General features: G+C 41.0%; 1 protein-coding gene across 18 annotated transcripts in view; it reads right to left on the reverse strand.

The window, feature by feature from the left end:
• Positions 1 to 22,773, reverse strand: part of DLG1 (discs large MAGUK scaffold protein 1) — a 182,821-nt gene that overhangs the window by 72,734 nt on the left and 87,314 nt on the right. The window lies entirely within an intron of this gene.

Here is a 22,773-nt window from a genome sequence, read left to right on the forward strand (position 1 = left end):
AACCAGGAAAACTACTGACACTCAAGCTGCAAGGGAACAAGATGACAAATAGCATTTTGAGCAAAACATTGACTCAAATCATCCTGAGATTTTAACGTACTGGTTTTAACAACAAGTTGCCAGCAACATAAACTACTGGCAACTATCGTCAAAACTACAAGCTGAACAGCAGATCAAAGAGTTGTTCCAAGACATTCTCGTCATCTTTACGTATAATGAAGCATAATGACAAAAGAAGATATCAAATCCTGAAAATGAACCAAAAACCCAGAACACAAGAGTGTTAAACATATTTTTAAAGTCTGAGGTATTTTAAAACACAACACAACACACACCAATAGCATACACCAAATTAAATGGTAAAAGCAAATATTAAAGAAATTTGAAACACCCCAAGAGTAGCAACCCTTATTAAATGTACATACGGTGTTTCTACAGGTTTTTTTCAGCTCAATCTACCCAAAATGAACAGCTGGTGAAAAATGATGCAGTTATTGAAAGATGTAAGAACAAGACATATTTGGTATCTTCAAAGACTATTACTATTGTAATGTCAACATCCTTACATCTGTAGACAACAGCACAATCTTACACATGTTTAAAAAAAAGGGAGGCCGGGGAGAATCTAAACTGGTCTCGAAAAATGATACTACACATTTTGCAAAGGACGCAGGAAATGCTCAGTGCAACAAACCTCCAGTGACCGGAAGAACGATGTAACCTTTAGAAGCCAGATCAAATTAAACAGCTTGAGCAAGCACCCAGCCCTACATGAGCAAAAAAAAAAGCCACCCCTTCAAGTCTGCCTTGCATGCAGCTTCCCATGTATGCACACAGTAAAAAATCCCGTTAATCAAAATTTCAGATATATACATACTACATATCAAAATATAACACAACATTGCAGCTGACAAGCTAACCATTAGCAGGTCAGAAAAATTCCAGCTTTACAGTTACTACTCCTGCAATAAGAGAAGGTTAAAAACCAATCGAAGTTATTCTTAGATGCTGACCACAATCCCCTGCCCTCTGACTTAGCAAAATAACTGACATAGTCATAGTGACTTCCTTACAGACTAAACAATCTGCACACCTCTCTCTGCACCAAACCGCAGCTTTATTTTCCTGCTTTCTTCCTTTCCTCAGCTCTTAACTACCTTCTCTCGCTGGGCTTCTCTTTCCCAAATGCTTCAAGAACCCTCCCAACCAGTTCCAATTACTGCCCTTATTGTTTTAAACCTGACATTGCTCAAAGTCGTTCAATTCTTTCAGGTTCCAGTCTCATCAGCTATTAGTACCGTTGCTGTATTTTCCCTCTGTACTGTTGGTTTAGTATCCACTGACTCTTAAGAGCTGCTCCCTGCTCCTCCAAGCATCCTGGCAATGCTCCGATTGAGTCTTCTCCACTACCGTGTGCGTGAGCTGACAACACCAGCAACCACTTTCAAAGGATGGGCAAATCCAAATGAAAGGAGGACTGTCTTCACTTAAACGTTTCATGGAGTACAGTGAAATGATGTAGATACTACGGCTACCACAAAGCAGGCTACTGCAAGAAATTAAAAGGTTTCTAACCATTAGAGCAAGAAGACCTAGAACATCATTATAACAGAAGAATGCTAATTTTATTTTAGTATGGCTCATAATCAGACTGAAAATTATTATATGGTGTAGGTATCTGTGAGAGCAGCTGAAGAGGCTCCAACAGCTCAGGGTATTGCTTTCAATGCTCTGCTTCCCAAAAATTTTCAAGAAATATTTGTCATTTTTAGAAACTCTCCAAATTAATATGCTAAAGTATTGTGAAAAACAAAAGCTTATTGTCAAAATAACACTAACTAAAAATGTGTCTCACTACAACATGTAATAATTCTGGTTTGAATGGACACAAAGTTCTTTAAACTACAAAGAAACCAATGGGCCAATTAAAAACCTTACTTGCAATATATATGAACTATAGCACGCAAGTATATATATAGCAGTGTATGACTTGAACAATAACTCACTTTAACAGTCTTTCAGCCTAAATAAATGCACTAACACCTACAATCAAAAGCCATTCAGTTACAACAATAAATGTCAAGTAATTCTTTTTTAAAATGTTAGGATGGGCTTTCTAATATTTATAAACAAAAACAATAATTTAAAGTGGTATGTTTAAAAAGCTAAGCTAATAATACCTTTAAGCGATCAGTTCAAAGTAGTGCCTCCAAACCTAAGGCCAAGCCCAGATGCTGGATGCACCCATTGCCTCACGTTTAACCAACACACGCGGTAATTCGTTCTGTGAGGAAATACCAACTGACCTGAAATTATCAAAGCACCATACACATCCTGAAGCAGATCAACTAAGCCAGCAAATTCCATAATGCTATTTATCAAGAACTACAAGACATATTTTGGAGAAGGAGAATCAAGCAAACCAGACTTTCCTCACTTTCAATAAATTACTATAAAAACCCTTAACTGTATACAGTGCAACAACGTTAATGGGAAAACACTGGTCAGAAGTATTTCTTTGACAGCCCAATTACAATTATTACTACTTTGATTTCTAGCGACAAAATACAAAAGAAAATTAAGTAACATTAAGTCTCTCGAAATAGCAGGGACAAAACTACAGAAAGAAAAAGTGCGACATGCTTTCTATCATTTGCACCACAAATGCTCATCTATAAATAGCTAGTGCAATACCTACCTTTTCTAGAGAACAATTAGAACACGAGCCATCAGACACCCAGCCACTAGCAGCTTTTACTTTTGCTGTGCTTTTTGTAGGACTCTTTTTTACACTGTCGCGTAGGTTTATAAATTTGCCTCGGTGTTTGGAAGACACTGGCAACGTGGATGAACTAAAGGATGTATGAATACTTAGCGCCCGCTGCTGATGCTGGAGAGGCTGCTTTGGCTGCATATGAAGATTCTGACGTATTTCCATTCTCGGGCTCCTTGTTAAATCGGTGAGTTTGAGCGTTCCCATTTCACCGTCATCTGCAGCACCACAGTATTCGTAGTTGTGACAGTGAGTAGTCATGAAACTAGCAACACAAAAAGTCCTTTGTCCAAAAAAATGGAGGGAAAATAAACCAAAATGTTGCTTCCTGAGAAAGTTCAAAATATGAATGTTTTCTAGATTATGGTCATAGGAAGAAACACTAAATGCTGTTTTAGCTAGTACTACATGTTGTGTACTCTCACCCGATTTGAAGAGCATCATTGACCCACCACACGACAGTCAATTTGCTGGGCGTAAGTAATCAATGCAATGCACAAAGTATTGAATAGATGGCAAAAGTCATCTGACTCAAGTTATCAAAAGGAAGCTATGAAAGGTTATAGTTATTTTCTTCCATAAGCTCCTACTATCCCTAAACTTTGTTGTATTTCACCATTTCAAAACTTTTCTGAGGTTTAAGTCTAGAAAATTTTAAAATATACCAATTCCTCTACTTTTCTGAACACTTTTGAGGGCTGAAAACTAACGAATTTAAAGAAGCTTATCATGAGAAGTATATGACTTGTGACTAGGCAGATACATTGTACAAGACTTCAACATTAAACTTCCATCGAAGAACACAAATTTGTTCAGACCATAACAAGAATTACTTTGTTCTAATAATTTTAAGAGTTGCATTTCCATGAAATACAGCAGCACTGTGAAACCACAATTTTAAGGTGTACATTGTTTAAATTAAAAGCTACAGGGGAAAAAAAAAATAGACCTTTAAATAAACGCGAGTTATTTATTATTTTATTCATTTAGTTTTTAATGCCACAGATGCACGATCTCTATATTACCTTTTTACCACAATTTCCAAAACAAAAAAGCTCCAAACCAACTCATACACCCCACCACCCCCGATGCACACAATGAGGAGCTAGTCTGATTTATTCATGTTGTTAAATATTTAACTTTACCAGCCAATCATTCTAAAAAGAGGTAAAGATCTAAAGTGAATTTCCAAGAGTCTGCATGAAAATTGAGAGTTAAATAGAGACACCTTTGTTCCCAGCCTCGCAGGAGGAGGAAGGTGGCTCAAGTGTGTGGTCGACACACGACCAGCATTTGCACAGCTCCGGACCAGCCACAGCACACACCATCTGCCTCTTGCCCCATGGGTCTTTTGGAGGAAAATGCTGTGAATCAGAATATCTGGCACAGGGTATGCTAAGAATGAAGGACACCAGCCCACAGGAGACAAAGCTGGATTAGGTCAGCTGTACTGTATTTGGATAAACTTGAGAGATTTCATCAGTTCATAGCATTAAAACATGAATATTCTCCCTCTCACTGTACACTTCCCTACAGCAAATCTGAATATTTAAATATGAGTCAGCATAATTTTTACACACAGAATTAAAAACTAGAAATACAGACCTAAGTACAAATAATTCCATTTATTTATAGCATAGATATTAAGAGATAAATAGGAACTGACAGATGCTTCTCTAATCACCAAGAGCTGCCATATCTCATCTTCTACCCAGAATGGATGTAATCAAGAGCTGCATAACATACCATTAATGCAATATTCATAAATGCAGAGACAGAAAGGCTTCTGGCCAGTGGCAGGAAGCTGGAAATGCATTGGCCATACAACCACTCGCAGACCTGCGTGTGTGTACGGTAGGTATGGCTTCTGCCTTTGAAGCATCAGGGAGCTGGAGGACTGTGTCCCACTGATGCACAGAGGCAGATCCACCTGGGTTGTTCTGCTCTAGACAACCCAAGAATCTCTAGATTTTGTTATTGAAGGGCAAAGGCAGAGAGGAAGATGAGCATGTTGCAAAGGTGCATACAGGTAAACAGTTCAAAAGCAGCACATCACAATGAACTTCTCCTCCCTTGGGCAATTTCCGCAGATGTACTAATACTGAGCAACTCCGGGGCACATTTCCCAGCCTGCGTAGATTACGCGGACAGAGGCTGTGTCTTGTGTGCAAGCCTCTACCAGCCCTCTTTGGCATCACCGTGCCAAATGGCTGCTTCTGTAGACCACAAACAAACATTTTTTTCCAGAGTTGTTACCAAGATTGCTTTAGGTTTAGCAGGCTGCATTCATACCACCCAGCATGACACCGACTAATTACTAAAATGCAAAAAGGAAGAAGAAAGGGGTTTGGGTTATAAGGCTTCTCTCTTGTGTACATAATAAATCCCAAAATATGTGATGATGTTCCATATTCAAAATGAACGTGTTATTCCTGCAGGCATCCACTTTGTTGAAAACACATAGACCAAGTAGCCTCTTGATTAAAAACAAACTCAGTTTGAAGTGCGCTAAGTGAGAAAGTGAGGGCAAGGGGAGGAGATGCTGGATGCCATGCTATCAGAAACCCAGTTGTCTGGCTTCCTATATTGTCCTCTAAACAAGAACGAGGAAGACGCGAGGCAAAAGACAAGACAAAGGAATTCACATCTCTCCAGTGTGCTTTTAGACACACTGACTTCAGTGGCAAAAGAATGAAGATGATGTAGCAGATAACTGGTAACAGCACAAGGTTCTTTCTGGAAGTCCTCATGCCTTTGGTGCCTGAGATGATATCAATAAGATATCAATAATTAAAAGAGAGCAAAAACTTCGAGACACTTCTAGTTCCAAGAGCAACAGTCCAAGCACCAAAACACAGCCAAGGAACAGGAGGTACAGGCAGAATACCTAACTCATCCAGGGCTGCATGGTGTGCCAGGGCAATCTCCAGCAAAAAAGCTTAGGCTGCGCTGAAATTTAGTGTTATGCAAGTATGGGAAGTGAATATAGCACCTCGGTAAAACAAAACATGGGAAGAAGAGGAAAGGAATATATAGTCAAAGTGTAGCAAGGCTTGTCTAGAACAACTGTGGTGTAAAAAAAATGAAATCAGACAGCAGCAAAAAAGAACAAGGGAAAAAAGGAGAGAAGGCAAGAAGAATGATATTCAAAGATATTAATCAGATATTTGAGTCACGGGGATCATTCTGCCCAATTACATTCACGCGTGTGAGGTAAGGCAGAGCCCACCTTGAAGTCGCACTGATAGTAAAAACCCAACCCAACCTCTGGCGAGGAGGTGGGATAAATGCATCATTCGAAGCAAGAAAAAGGCAGTTCTGTAACTAAAGCTGCACAGGTTTGGCAGACCAACTTTTGACTGCAGAATGCCTGAACCTGCAAGTGTTCTCTGCAGGCTGTATTAATTAGTAGTATGAACTGCTCCACTCGAATATTAAGTGCTAAGTGATTTTTCATAACCAGAGTGGGTTCAGGATCAGGTTGTGCTTTCATATTACATCAAACTCTGAACAATTTGTTGCTAACACAAAGCTGAATCATCAATATTTCATTATTTTAAATTACTATCTGAATGTACAGTGCACATTTCTCTGCAGCAATCTGTTAAAGTGCCAGTAGTCTTTTACAAGTAGTATTTCTTCAAGAATCATTTTCCTTGCACATTCTGTAACACTCACTCAATAACTGGATAACAACAATACCCGCGGAAAGGGAAAATAGTACTAATATTTGACCTGCAATGTCTACAGCAAAGGTCTTTTTTAAAGCTTCAATGACCAACTTTCATTACTTTCAAAAGCAATTCTAATAGCTGGGAGAATTCTTCAAAAATAATTTTATACTTCACCCCTTCCATTGCTGTCAAGCAGATACCACAAAATCAGCAACTTCTGTTAATGTGACTTGACTGATAACAACAAGCCCTTATTCATTACCTCTTCTTGCAAGTAGGAAATAAAATCTCTTCCAAAGTGAACACAACTTCAAAAGTGGTAGGAAGAAACAATTTTGATTCAATACGCAGTGACAAAGCTGAAGATAAATGGCATGTTTTCTTTCCAGAGATAAATAATTGAAGATCTAGCAGTGTAGTTTTGTATCTTTTCTCTGAACTACATCCTAGAATGCCACAGGGTATTTCAATTGTGAACATGCTATTTTAAGAACTTCGCATCCATCTTCCTCAAAATCATAAAAGTTAATACCCATCTAAACATACCTTCAGGCATTTTCAGGCTGTTTGGTGGGGTCTAATGGTGGTAAGAATAAAGCACAGCTGCCACCCATCCTCATTCACAACCCACGTTAGCTGCCCGCTGCCCAGAGCAGCTAAGCCCGAGCACCCAGCTAGGGCTAACACTGCTGCACCGTCTCTTCCATACCCCTCCCTCAGTCAGGGCCATCCCGTGCCTGGGCATGGTCTTAATACCACTGCGTCAGCAACTTCAGCTGTTGAGCAAAAAATCTATGACATGCCTGTTTTTACTGACTGTATTTCTCCCGGACTTTAAACAAAATGTAGCATCAAGAGGATTTGGAAATAAAACATACAATCATTTCCCTACTGCCAAAACAAAGCTGCACAGAAAGCCTATAAAAAATTACCAAGTTTCACAAGAGCTAAAAAAGCGTAGAGCAGTCATTTAAGTAGTCATCTCAAATTCCAAACAATGTTTATATATCAAAAGAGCATATAACACAATCAGGCGTGCTAATACCCTGCATGTGTCTGAATTTTGAGAACTGCAAAGACAAAAGACCCAATTTCTACCCAGGCATGAGTACCTCTACCATTGCTGTTAAGCTAGTCTAGAGGGTAGAATATGCCAAATACAGAGCCTGGGAAGCAGAACCACCAAATAAAGAGAATACCATTAACGCAAGCACGACTTAAGATTCTCCCTCTCTACAGGTTTGTGATTTCTTGCATGTGAGAAAGGTTCTCTCCTACCAACAGATCATTACTTTGCTTTAAAAAGAAAAGGCGACAGGCAGAGTGCAGCCATCTCAAAGGGGAAAAAGGATTCTTGGCCACGAGCTGGCGGGGCTCATTGAGAGGGCTTTAAACTAGGTTTGAAGGGGGAAGGGGTCATACACCACCTCACTAGGGATGAGCCCAGGCTTGGTGTGCCAGGGTCAGGGGTGAGACTGACAGCCCAGCTCAAGTGTGTCTATACCAACGCACGTAGCACGGGCAATAAACAGGAGGAGCTGGAAGCCATTATACAGCAGGACGGCTACAACTTGGTTGCCATCACAGAAATGTGGTGGGACAAATCGCATGACTGGCATGCTGTCATGGATGGCTACAGACTCTTTAGGAAAGACAGGCCAACAAGGAGAGGTGGGGGAGTTGCTCTATATGTGAAGGAGCAACTGGAATGCATTGAGCGTGGCCTGGGGGCAGATGAAGAATGAGTTGAGAGCTTATGGGACAGAATTAAGGGACAGGCTCATGAGGGTGACATTACGGTGGGTGTGTACTACAGGCCACCTGACCAGGAGGAGGAAGTTGATGAGGCCTTCTACAGGCAGCTGCAAGCAGCCTCACAATTCACAGGCCCTGGTTCTCATGGGGGACTTCAACCACCCTGACATCAGCTGGGAAGACCATACAGCTAGGCAGGCGCAATCCAGGAGATTCCTACAGAGCATCGATGATAACTTTCTGATGCAAGTGGTGGAGGAACCAACAAGGAAAGGTGCGCTGCTGGACCTTGTATTAACAAACAAGGAGGGGAGTGGTGGAGGATGTGAAGGCTGGAGGTAGACTCGGCTGCAGTGACCATGAAACAGTGGAGTTCAGGTTCCTGTGTGGAGAAAGCAGGGCGACAAGCAGGATCAAAACCTTGGACCTCAGGAGGGCTAACTTTGGCCTCTTCAAGGAGCTACTGGGAGGAATCCCGTGGGCCAGGGCTCTCGAAGGCAGGGGGGTCCAAGAGTGCTGGTTGCTCTTTAAACGTCACTTCTTCCATGCTCAGGAGCGGTGCATCCCCCTGATAAAGAAATGGAGCAAAGGAGGCAGGAGACCTGCATGGTTAAACAAGGAGCTTCTAGCAGAGATCAGGCGGAAGAGAAAGGTACACGGAATGTGGAAAGAGGGGCAGGCCACTTGGGAAGAGTACAGGAATGTGGTCAGAGCGTGCAGGGATGCGACGAGGAAGGCCAAGGCTCACCTGGAATTGAAGCTGGCAAGGGATGTCAAAAACAACAAGAAGGGCTTCTTCAACTACATCAGCAGCAAAAGGAAGGCTAGGGACAACATGGGGCCGCTGCTGAATGAGGCGGGTGTCCTGGTGACGGAGGATGCAGAGAAGGCAGAGCTACTGAATGCCTTCTTTGCTTCAGTCTTCAGTGCCAAGGCAGCCCCTAAGGAATCCCAGGCCCCGGAGGTAAGAGAAAAAGCCCAAAGAGAGGATGACTTTCCCTTGGTCGAGGAAGACTGTGTGAGGGATCGCTTAAGCGATCTGGACGCCCACAAATCCATGGGCCCCGATGGAATGCACCCACGAGTGCTGAGGGAGCTGGTGGATGTCATTGCTGAGCCACTCTCCATCATCTTTGAGAGGTCCTGGAGGACAGGAGAGGTGCCCGAGGACTGGAGAAAGGCCAATGTCACTCCAATCTTCAAAAAGGGCAAGAAGGAGGACCCAGGGAACTACAGGCTGGTCAGCCTCACCTCCATACCGGGAAAGGTGATGGAGCAGCTTATCCTGGAGGTCATCAACAAGCAAGTGGAGGAAAAGAAGGTTATCAGGAGTAGTCAGCATGGATTCACCAAGGGGAAATCATGCTTGACCAATCTGATAGCTTTCTACGATGGCATGACTGGCTGGGTAGACGAAGGGAGAGCAGTGAATGTTGTCCACCTAGACTTCAGCAAGGCTTTCGACACTGTCTCCCATAACATCCTCCTAGGGAAGCTCAAGAAGTGTGGGCTGGATGAGTGGTCGGTGAGGTGGATTGAGAACTGGCTGAATGACAGAACTCAGAGGGTTGTTGTCAGCAGTGCTGAGTCTAGTTGGAGGCTGGTAACTAGTGGTGTCCCCCAGGGGTCAGTACTGGGCCCAGTCTTGTTTAACTTCTTCATCAACGACCTGGATGAAGAGTTAGAATGTACCCTCAAGCAAGTTTGCTGATGACACCAAACTGGGAGGAGTGGTAGATACACCAGAAGGCTGTGCTGCCATTCAGCGTGACCTGGATAGGCTGGAAAGTTGGGCAGAGAGGATCCTGATGAGGTTCAACAAGGGCAAATGCAGGGTCCTGCACCTGGGGAGGAACAACCCCATGCACCAGTACAGGCTTGGGGCAGACCTGCTGGAGAGCAGCTCTGCGGAGAGGGACCTGGGCGTCCTGGTGGACGACAGGTTAACCATGAGCCAGCAGTGTGCCCTGGCTGCCAAGAAAGCTAATGGAATCCTGGGATGCATTAGGAGGAGAGTGGCCAGCAGGTCGAGGGAGGTTCTCCTTCCCCTCTACACTGCCCTAGTGAGGCCTCATCTGGAGTACTGTGTCCAGTTCTGGGCTCCCCACTTCAAGAAAGATGAGGAGCTACTGGAGAGAGTCCAGCAGAGGGCTACAAAGATGATGAGGGGACTGGAGCATCTGTCCTATGAGGAAAGGCTGAGGGAGTTGGGCTTGTTCAGCCTGGAGAAGGCTGCGAGGGGACCTAATAAATGCCTACAAATATCTGAAGGGTGGGTGTCAGGAGGATGGGGCCAAGCTCTTTTCAGTGGTGCCCAGTGACAGGACAAGGGGCAATGGGCACAAACTGAAGCACAGGAAGTTCCGTCTGAACGTGAGGAAGAACTTCTTCCCTCTGAGGGTGACGGAGCACTGGAACAGGCTGCCCAGGGAGGTTGTGGAGTCTCCTTCTCTGGAGATATTCAAGACCCGCCTGGACAAGGTCCTCTGCAGCCTGCTGTAGGTGACCCTGCTTCGGCAGGGGAGTTGGACTAGATGACCCACAGAGGTTCCTTCCAACCCCTACCATTCTGTATGATTCTGTGAAAAATGTGCTTCCCACTCGATGAACTCAAACTCGAGTGTCCACCTTGCTCAGTAAGTTAGTACAGTAACTCTCCAGTTTTCATATGGACGCCATATCTGATTATTTCATACAAGGTGGCTAAAAAACAAATTATTTAAAATACACACACTTTTTCAGCTTTCTAACCACTCCTGTTTATAAATTTGTGACTGCATTTGTATCACGTGTACTTCATGGGAGTGGGGGTGTTGTACAGATTCTGCTACCCGAGTCAGCATACCCATACTGTTTTTCAACAATAAATTGATTTACCACCAACAAAACTTTAAGAGAGACTGGCTAGGGTAAATGATAAGCTTAATTATGACAGCCTCATCCCATGGGCAATTACAATTAAGACTGTATATCATTCTGCACTGATACAAAGATGAGGAACTTTTGGCTTCAGATTTGGGTTTCTGACCTTCCAACCCCTTCAGGGGCTCTCGCTCTTCCTTGCCATGATGGAGCAAAGGGCGATTCCCATGGTCTCCCGGGGATGAAGGAATAAAACCACCTAGATCTCTAGCTGGATACTGTCCAGGTCTCTCCAAGGGGAGCGTGGACAGAAAGCACAGAAACAAAGAAGCTGAGCCTGACACCTGTGAGCATATGTCTACATGAAGACGGGTAGGTCAGTATATAGCGGTTTTACTAAGAGATTTTGAGGACAGACAAGCCATCTTGAAGCTGTAATATCAGCTCAAGTAAGTACTGTAACAAAGACACGAAAAAATTTCTGGGTCCCAGAAAGTAAAAGGTTTGACCGCCCAGCCCTTGTGGATCAAAAGGAATAGTCTGAATGCCTGTGACTTTACATTAGATCTCATTTTTTTCAGAGTACACCATAGCTCTTGAAAATCATATCTGTGTGAGCACTCTATTTTAAAGACACACAGCTAGCACGGGAGATACCACTAAACTGTAGGGGTTATCTGGTTGGTTGGTTTTGTTGGGGGTTTTGTTTGTTTGTTTTTTTAACTCGGTCAACAAATTGATTCTCTAACCTAGTTTCCTTCTCAAACCCCACAGCACTTTAGAATGAACTCAAATGAACTTAAAACATAAATAAATAGCTTTCCAAGGGAAAAAACAGTGACAGCAGAATAGCAGTAAAATCACAGATGGTGACAATGACCTGAACCGACTTAAAGACAAATAAGCAATTTATTTTCTGTCAATTCTCTTATTGCAATCTTCAGCTACAAAAACAACCCAGTGAGGAACAATTTGCACCATGATTACCCCAGCAGAAGCAAAGCAGCAAAGGTAGTGACAGAAAGACTCTTACTTGCTGAGGCCTGGTAAGCAATTCTTTAGTGCAGAGAATTGAAAAAAAAAATTGTTATAACCATAAGTAATAATATAGGAAAAGACAGACTGTCCAGCAGTTTGTGGGATGAAGTTCTACTCTGTAGCAAAAGTAGAGCTTTGTCTATGAGATAAATAGACACCTACAAAGCAGAAACAGGGAACCTGGGACTACAAAACTATCACCAGTGCTCTCACACAGTATCCAGTGTATCCAGTGGTTGTCTGGGGAGTAAAACTTTCATGTGCTAAGAATCTCATGCAAATACAAACAACAGTCTCAACAGAACAACAGTTTCAGCAACCAACCTCTCCTCTCTGCCAGGATCTAAAAATGGACCCTTACAGACTTAACATCACAGACAACGTTTCGTGCAAAGGAGACTGCCACCGTCCACTTCTCGTGTCTGGTACTCAGCAAGATTTACTTAGCTCAAGCCAATTCATCCAGCCAAATTTCTCGGGGACTGCTGAAACGGTTGAATCTCAGTCATATTCCAAATCCATAATATACAAAATGTAGACAAAGTTGATATTGGTTTTAATAATGCTGATTTGTGACTTTTGTTTTTCAAACAGCAAACAAACATCTAGCACTGAACCCTGTGCAGCAGGTTGGGTTAGTCATCTGTATTCACCAAGCAACCCAGCACTTAAAGCTCAAAACAGAACTGCAAGGCTCCTCATTTAAGTTCCTAAGTGCTATTGAGAATGAATTTAATGCATTTAATTTGCAACTTAAAGCAAGGCCTAGAAAGCTCCATTTAAATTAGCATCAGCCTTAAGAATAGTAGCTTTCATTATAATGCTAAAGAGTCCACAAAGAAGCCCAAGCAGGGTTTCAGCATCAAAAAGAGACCAGGCAAAGAGAAAATATGTTCTAAGACTTTATTATAGAAAAATAATGGCAGCTCTAGGGTGTCAATATTTTACTTACTGAAATTCACAGCAGAAAGGGTATGCTGTGGTAGGAAACTGAGATGTGATAGACTCTGTTGACTCCCCAGAGCACTATTAAATCAAAATACAACAACAATGGTTGGGTAATGTTTACGTGCTTTAATAGATATGACACCTCTTATAAGTTCTCAGAATACAACTTCCAACTATTCCTAAATTATTCAGGGAATAATTAAATCCTCCTAGGCAGCATGATTATTTTGTTCTTTATAATTCATTCAAATAGTAAGGATGACCTACATTTACCTTGCTCTGATACTAGTAAGTGATCTCTCGCAACACTAGAAGCATGTCAGTTAACTCTCAAAACTATCCCACTAATCTTCTCCAAAAGTTTTTCTGTAGGGGAATTTTTTTTAATTGAGTAAATCTATAAGAAATGTCATTCATAAAATACGAAAATGATGCTTGCTAACCTCATCTTATCTAAAGCACAATCTGTTTTTTCATTAAGAAAGAAACATTAGGGTTCACTTACTTATAACAACCCACTGCCCTCAAAGTACTTAAGGGTAAAGTCTCAGAACAAGGAGTAATGGAAGTGATCTGAAGAAAGTCAGTGAATCCAAGCTTTCCATTTGAAGAGAAGTATTTATTATTTTATTGACAATTGTATTATTCTGTGAGCAATAAATTATTATCAGTCCAAAAATCTCTTTATAAAAATAAACAAATTTGCCCTAAAATACTGAGCATGAGCAGAAAGTCATTTGCCTCACATTAATCAGCAACAAACAGAAAACCGCATGAGAAACGTCATCTATAACAACCCATTAATTAAAATCCATTAGCTTTTTCAGGATGTAAATGTCAGAAAATTTTTGAAAATTAATGATTTGATTTACGCATAAAGTGGCTTTATAGTGAAGCCACACCTTACTTCATTCATACAAGGCTTCATCCACATAAGTGGCATTAGTTTTTTAGCTATAAAGATGCTGAATTCTTCCCAAACATACACTATTACTTCCACTACAGTTCTGATAGCTTTATATTGCTATCCAGATGCTTTGCTTTTTCATTGCTCAGAGCTAAGGCTGAAATCTTTACCAGGCAATTACTACCTAGGTACCTCATCTGATTTTATTCATTCTTACACCATGGAAACACTGGAGGCTCCTCAGACTTGCTTCCATGACAACATGCAGTTATAATACAATCTCAAAATAAGTACCAAGGCTCTAGAATGAGTCACAGGAGCCCTGCAACGTTTCAGCAAAACAGGCACCTCTTCTGTAGTGTCAAATACTCATTGTCTTCAGTAAACCAAAATACTATAAAAGTTTTAACAGGTTTAATGCCTAGCATTACTTGAGCAAACTTTCACTTCACAAGTAAATAAAGACTGATTTTTTTTTCTTACAATGCTGTTTCCTAAAATTTTGTAAAGATTCTAGCACTTATCAGTATAATTCAGGAAAAAATATCGCCTTATGCAACCTCGCAACAGAAAAACAGACTTTTATGTATAGCTTGAAGTTTACAGTGTTGACTAAAAACAATATGTTTTTAAAAACAGTGTCTTTTGGTCCGTAATTACCCATGGGCATTTTATCTGGAGTTTGGGTTAATCACACCATAGAAACACAGGTCAGATTTGATCAATTTATGATCAGTGCTGGACAAACACAAGTAAGGTACATTCATAGATAGCTAGTGCAGAAGGTGCTTAAGGTCCCAAGCAGTGAGGGAAACCTGAGCCAGTCACTCAGGGTTCAACACAAAGCCAACCTGTCCGTCTCACGAAGTGGAACTAGACCAAGGCAGCTACAACGGGAACTGAAACGGAGCTAACCAAGCCCTCGTGTGTCCAAACAGAGTGCAGGGTCATTTAAACAGTTCACTGCAGTTTCCGTGAGAACTCACCTGTTCACGACAAAGTCACAGGAGCCAGGGGGTGGATGAGGTTCAGCCCCAAGATCTGGTGGAAAAACTCCTCTGGGAAGATGCCACCGCAGGGACACCCACATGGCTCTGCAGAAGTCCGACCTAAAGTGCAAGACTTCCTACTCTGTACCAGCGCGAGGGTAGACCTGGGATCACACAAAACCAGCACTTGCCAAAACTTCTATCAGTCAGGCTTTGGTGGCACATCCTTGCTTCATTTACTCTGAATAAAAGAAATACTAACCATACTGTCCTGAAAAAAGGGGGTATCAATAAATATTGCAAGTAGCAGATTAAGTTTCTCAGAATACTTTAAAATACATGAAACACTGTAAGCTTTTCTTCAGTTATGACTTTAATTCCATTAATTTTTTTGGTCTAAACTTGACAGGACACTAGTTTATACAATTATTTCTGTAAATTTCCATTTAGTTCAGGTAATTAAAATGCATAATCTACAATAAAATGTTTGAAGTCTTTAGGAAACAAATATTTGAAATTCTTAATTACAAAAAAAACCTGTAGAAAGGGCTAAGACAAGGATTCCGACTTCTGAATTTACGATTCAGGAAAAGCAAAAAAGGATTCAGACAACCCTCCAGATTACAAACCTTTTAAAGAAAATTTTGCAAGTTCATTTTATAACTCCAACAACACTCCACAACGATATTCTGCTGAAGATTCAAGCCCTTGAACATTCAGAAGCTAGTAGACATCAATAAAATCTCTGGATACTAAACAGTTTAAAGGAAAAAAAGAAGGCAGGTCATGGCCTGCATTTATTTACCTCCCTATCACAATTACTCAAAAAAGACATTCTTCCTTCTTACGTCCTCAGACCGAGAAGATCCCAAGCTAAATGTACCTTTAGCCACACTTCCGTCGCAGTGGTCAGGCCAGGGCTGACGTTCTGGGTTCCGGCCTGACTTTGACACGTGAGGTTCAGAAGTTTCCACTTCTGAGGCCAGTGCCCCAGCTGCCCCTCACCCAGGCTGCTCCGACCGCCCTGGCCCAGTACCCATCTGCCTTTATGGGGAACTGAAACCAAACAGGGCCAACAACAGAACAGAGAAGATGAATTCGACTCTTCAGTCCAAGAGAAGGGTATATTCTTAACAACAGAGTGAATTCTGTTTCCGACACTGTTTTGCATTAAAAATCTTTGAACAAAATGCACAAGAACGGGTGCTACAACCCCGACTCTCCTCCCCTCATCAGGCTACAAACAAGCAGAAGCTGTTCTTTCACTGTTGAATCCTTGCCATTACAAGAAGGCTGGCCAAGTCCACGAAAACTCAGATTCTGGGTTATTAAACACACAAGTCATTGCCAGCTCTTGGAATCCCTGAACTGGAACAGGCAGCAAGCCCTGAAAGCCCTCGGAGGAAGCATCATACCTATTTCTCCTGATTTTATACTCTTCCTAACCCTCTGCTCTGGTTGCTGCTGGAAGCAGGGCACCAGCTTGACAGACATCCCAGTATTTTTGATTTCCAGCAACCAAAAATGTAAGCAGAAAATGGTATTTTACAGTATGTTCTGCTTCATCTGATTATGGTTGCTGAAGTAGAAGGACAAAAATTGATAAAACTTGAGCAGTGCAACACAGGTAAAAATGAGCAGGTAAAGAAACAGGGGTAAAACAAATGAAAAAGGAATACTGAAGACTGTGAAAGAAGAAAGTGGACTCATGGACATGGAAAACAAATTATTAAGTGGTAATGCTATAAATAACTACTTAATTGCTTTAAATTTCAAGAACCAGAAAACAAAATGTGTCTTTTATGCTGGTTACTGAGGCTTAAACCCACATTGGCAGCTGTCAAATTTTCCAAGTCCTGCATTACAAGAAAGTAGGTGAAAGTAATAATGTACAGTATAAAAACTAACATCAGACAAAAAGCAAACTGCCAGCACTCCTGCCATTTCCCAGTTACATTCGAACACACCAGGATTATATGATTCTATAATATGCACAGCAACATATTTACTGTCCTTTGAAGAAGGCATAGCAAGACACAATGAGAATGTTTCTAATTTCGACATGTCTAAGGACAACAGTAGGGAACCCACTTGTTACTTGTTTCCTTTATCATACTCTCTGAAACTATAAATCTAAGCACTAGTCATTCCCAGACATATTTCAAGATTAACCCCCGCCACTCTGATCATCTCCTGACAGATGCATCACTTGGGGGATGAATCTATCAGACGGCACTTTCTTAGGAGACTTGGAGATTCCTAGGTCAGACAATCATCATCACAGAGCGACACACAAAGGCCAGAAAGTGGGATTTGATTCCTTACATTTAAGTCATATTATTGCCAAGCTTCATAACATCCTCTAGAGTTTCATCTAGGGTTTTTTTCCCTAGTGTAATTTATTCAGAAACATCAAATAACACAACGCACTACAGACACAAATAAATTATTCTGACAGTTCATGTTCCTCTCCATTAAACAGAAGCACTCCACACAAACAGTGAAATCTGCCATACTGGATGAGAGCAAAGGCCCAACTGGTCAAGAATCTCACTAACAGCAAAAACTGATAGATGGGCAAGTAGGAGTTAGACATATGCCCAGTAATTTTCCCAGAAAACCATCTCAGAATCTGGCACTCGAGGTTTCCTGAACCACTGCCTGTAATAGCTACCTGCTACTTGCCCTTTGCAAATCTATTTAACTGCATTTTGAAATCATTCTCTTTTTCAGCCTTCTCTTCTCTACAGCATTTTGTGGCAGTGACCTTCACAATTTTAGCAGAAGTTTTACAGGACAGTTGTGACATATCAAGAGTTAGAGCATTATTAAATAATTTCTAATTGAGAACCTTCTAAATTTCATTTTTTATTTTCTAAGTCTCTATCGCATTCTCCCTCCGGGTTTTTTTTTGTTTAACTGCCCCTATAGACTACTAGCTTATTCCTCTTGACACTTTACTACGCTTTTCCTTTTTGCTCATGCTATATCCTTTCTAAGACAAGGCAAACAGAACCCCACACAAAATTCAAAATACAGATATACAAGAAATATACTGTGTCATGTTCTGTGTTATTGTCTACTTCTTCTTTAGCAATACCTGACCTTTCATTTACCCTTTTCACTACTGCAGAGTACTAAGGTGACGTTTTGAAAGAGAACTATCAGTGACAACTCCAAAATACTTCATTTGAGGCCTATCACTATACACACGCATGCAGGATTATCCTTCTAACTCTGTTCCTCATTCATTACTGTACAATGAATGTCTCCAGCTATTCTTGCGCCCATTCACTTATGTCTGCTATTCTCTGCAGCTAGTTTAGTTAATCTGAAAACAAAAGTAATTTGAAATTAATCACATGCCTCTGCCTCACTGCTTTTTCTCCTCTGCGCCCTAAGATCACTCACAAATATGACCTTCTGGGAATCCAGTCCCAGTTGAAGGGATCCGTTTTAATCAATTGAAAATCTACAAAACATCTTTCCTTTTTATGCCATGGCACCATTAATTTTAACAGCCTTTGATCCAAGAACCATTATTTTCAAAGACTTCTGTAATTAGAATGACCTTCTGATGACCACATGCTCCAGTGCAGATTTTTATCCTCATGTTCCCCGTTTTCAGAGAAGTCTGGAGGATCTGCGAGTCCTTATATTCCTTTTATAAAGACAAGCTGACTTCTCTTCAAAATATCTGTTTATCCATCTACCTGTTAATTCTTTTTTAATAATAAAGAATTTCTCAGTTTGTACAACAAGGAAATCAGACCTGCTCAGCTGCAGTCTCAGAGATTACAGCTTAGCTTCTTTTAAAAAGGGCATCATATTCGCTATTTTTTAAATTGTCATTCTAGGAATACCCACACAGTTTAAACAGAAGGTCACACACAACACAACGGGAAGTTCAGCCATATTAAACACAAGTTCCTTAAGAAATCCTGAATAAATGTCATCTCCTACCAATCACCTGTGCCTCTTACCACATTAATTTAAATTCTCTATTAATTTTAAACTCAAAGGTGGGACAGCCCTAGCTGTTTATTTGCTTAGAGACAGGCACCTATTTTCGCATTCCACATTTATCAGGGAATACAGTCTTAGGTCTGTACAATCACCAACTTGATCAGTAGTATTTCAGAGTTAATTTGCATACCACTTGATTTAGCATCTAACTCTTGAAGTGCTGCCCTGTAATGAGGCTTAATGTGCTCAAATGCTAAAAAGCTGTACACAGAATTTCACCCCATGGTGTTCATCTTTTAAAAAGAGTAACAAAAATGACAGAGTTAAAATAAAAATTAAAAGCACTAGTAAAGAGACGTAATAAGAGTTTTTTAAATGTACAAGCTGCTTTCCAAATAGCAGTTTACAGCTTCCAAATAGCACTTTAAAGTCATTATATTAGATGTTGAATCAGAGATTCTATGATGTATTTTGACATTTTCAAGCACAAACTTTATTTGTCATTATGCTTTTTACATAGGAAATACTAATTTATTACCCTGATTCGGCAATTACATCATATTCCACTAAGCTTTTTCATGTTTATTATATTAACAGCCTTCTTTAAAATTAAGTTTTCTATCTAAATTTGTCTACCTTCAGTTCCCCAGCTTGGAATACAGATGCCTTTTTCTACTAAATAAACAAGCTTTCTAGTTTCCAAAATCTATCCCTATATATTTATAGTCTGTGACCAAATCATCTCCTGACCTTCCTTTGGATGAACCAAGCAGAGGTTCTTAAGTTTCGCATTTTAAACCAGGTCTTCCTGAACACAACCTACAGTTATAATCCCTTTTCTGAACACTCCCAACTTATCAGAATCCCTTTCCAGGCCAGGATATCAGACTGGAGACAGTACATGCTACAGACAAAATCCAGAGTTCTCACTCTCCCTCCGAAGGGAAAGCTGACTGATTTCTCACCTGCTACATCACACTGTGCAGATACAGTTCACTATCTAAGAAAAACAACTACAACTTACTAACTTAAATTTGCTTTGAAGTAGAACTGTACACCAGAAGCACAAGCAATCTTTACTCTGCTCCCTGTTCTGTTATGAAAACCAAACACTGTTACCTGGGAGGCACATAATACAGGTTGCTCAACTAACTTCTACGGGCATCAGTCTTACAGAAACAACTTTAAATGAGCAAATCTACACATTGTGAGGCAGCACTGATAAGGAGAATAAAGGAGGAGAGGCTAGAAGACTCATCCAAAACACTCCCACAGTATGGCAGTTTCCAGTAAATACCACACAAAGCACTGGGAAGAAACTGAAAATTCCATGGTCAAAGAAAAATCCTGTACTATACGTGCATCCCATAAAATATCCAAAGTCATATTAGAAGACTGACACAACTACACAGATACTCTTCTCCAATAACAATACTACTAACTTCCACACAGTTTAAAAACCAATTGTAACTTCAAAAAAAGAATGCTCCTAAGCTGACTACAAGGACATGAAAAAAATTAATAAGCATTTCTATTTTACCAGTGTCAAAAGGAAATTTAAACTATTCTGTCCTGATCCTTTCTTCTTTTCTACGAAAAATACGGGTAAGATGATCTGCTTTTATTTACATCATTGCTTAGATGTATCATTTCACACAAGAGACAGTTGCAAGGGACTAGAATATGCACTGGAAACAGTTTAACGGACCAAAAGGCGGAAAATTCAAAAATGCCAAGATCAGCTTACAAGAGAGGCAAAGTGAGTCATAAATGTCTGTTATCTGTCTGGAGAACACGTCAGCTCAATTACATCCTAATGTGCAGCTAAACATGAAAGCTGGAAGAGCAGCAAATGCACAACAGAGACAAGCTGCAGCGCAAGCCTGATATATTAGAGAAGTGGGTTACAGGCAGCGAGATGAAATTCAATACCGACAACCAAAGTCACATGGAATAGCAATAAACAGCACAGAGACACTCTGAGGAATACCAAACTGGAAAACAAGTCCAGAAATGCTTTGGTTGGTGGCAAAGATTTTTTAAAATTATAAGAGATAGGCAGAGAAAGGAGTCCTTGCTCTACATTGACTGCAGCCCTTCAGAGTGCTCATCTGATACTGAGCCGTGTGTGAGCCCACACAAAAACCTGGTACGTGGCAGGGAGCCTAAGTCTTTCAAAATTCAAGTGACAGAACTGCACAAGTTTTGTGATCCCTTACAGTTTTTTAGGGGATAAACCCACTGTATGGTCATGATACATCAGAGGATCTTAAAAAAAAGGCAAGAAAAGAGGATCACAGCCCACTGAACAAGTGTCCCCTCCTACTGCACCTCCCCAAAGAAAAATGTGTCATAGTTTTTCTTAACTGCACGTTAGCATGGAACAGGTGGCTTCTACCCACCAGATGATAAGAATCAGTCATGTTGGTCAAGTGGAGATTAGAACATCCCTTTAACAACTTTAGCATCTACCGCAGCAGAGGATTCTAATAGGTAACGTTTGTAAAACACGAATGAGGTACAGAGAACACATGTAGCTCAGGAGAGTCTGGAACCATTATCGGGCTTGAAGTCTAAACAGTTCCTGGAAGAAACTCAAGCTAGTAGCAAGAAGTGATGGCTTGAAGTGGCCAGTGCTGATCCCAATTAACCAAAGGTACAGTTTAGAAGACACTGCAGCTTCTGGAGTATATCAGAGAGTAGACTTTTTTTTTTTTTTTTGGTCATGATGGACTACTTTCAGGGAGGATATATTGACCTAATTAATTTTGACTGGTATAGAAATGACTGTTGCTAATGCTACTTTGGGCAAAACCAGAAAAGGCAGGTCCTCAAAAGGTATGTTTAGGATTTAAGGAAGACTTGCTAGGTGGCGGTGTATTAACAAGAATTCAGGTCTCAGTGCTGAATTTGGCCTCTGTATTACAGTTTTCTGAGCTTCCTTAACAGACACCACAAGGTTATCAGTCTTTGATGTGAAACAGGAATGCTCCTATCCTTTTTGTAAGCAATAAAATGGAGGGACTGAGAGTGCTGGCTTAATATGAGCATGGCATCTGACAGGGTGGTTACACCCTTCTCAAAGTCTGCTGACGTATTTGATACTGATGTCCCCAAGACCAGCACGGCAACTACAGTGCCCTTTTAAACCTATAGCTGCTAGAATTTCATTACAGCGCTTGGTTAGCAAAGCATCTGTTGCAGGAACAGTCCCAACTGATCAGCAGGATTTCTCTTGCCTTCTAACTGGAGAAATTTTTAAGTGTTCCTGAAACTATATATAGAACTATGCAATCTTCACCCAAATGAAATCTGGGAAACAGCATTAAAGCAAGTACCCTTCTTCAGGGGAGCAAAGCATCCACTGGGACCTGTCTGTTACAGAGCCATTTCATGATAAGCAAAGCGTGAATGACGTGTTTATACTAATAAACACGGATGAGGCACTTCAGTTGCACAAGATGCATCATATGAAGAGGCGGATGTTTTCCTGACATTTTTGTCTTCTATGGATCTGCCAAAGTAACACAAAAAATAAACTGTATGGAACTGCTTCCCAGTATGCTTGTGCTTGAAGTTCAGCAAGCAGCAGCATGTCAAACTTCGGCCTGAACTCACTCCCAGGGAGAGCAGTGAAAGATACTTTCTTCACTCAGACTGTCGTGCTCCCGTGATGGCAAAAGCTGCATGCGTAGCCCAAACAGATAGGCTTAGTCAAACAGAGTTCATGCCTTGCAAAGACATCTTTTCTAAAGTGATCTACAGATACACACATCTGGCATTTTACAACAGCTCCAGAATGCATTTGCTTCCATGCACTGAAACACTTGGGATGCTGACTCAGTGCCAGTGTGTAAGCAA

Source organism: Opisthocomus hoazin, chromosome 4 (assembly GCF_030867145.1).
Source record: "Opisthocomus hoazin isolate bOpiHoa1 chromosome 4, bOpiHoa1.hap1, whole genome shotgun sequence".
NCBI classification, from domain to species: Eukaryota; Metazoa; Chordata; class Aves; order Opisthocomiformes; family Opisthocomidae; genus Opisthocomus; species Opisthocomus hoazin.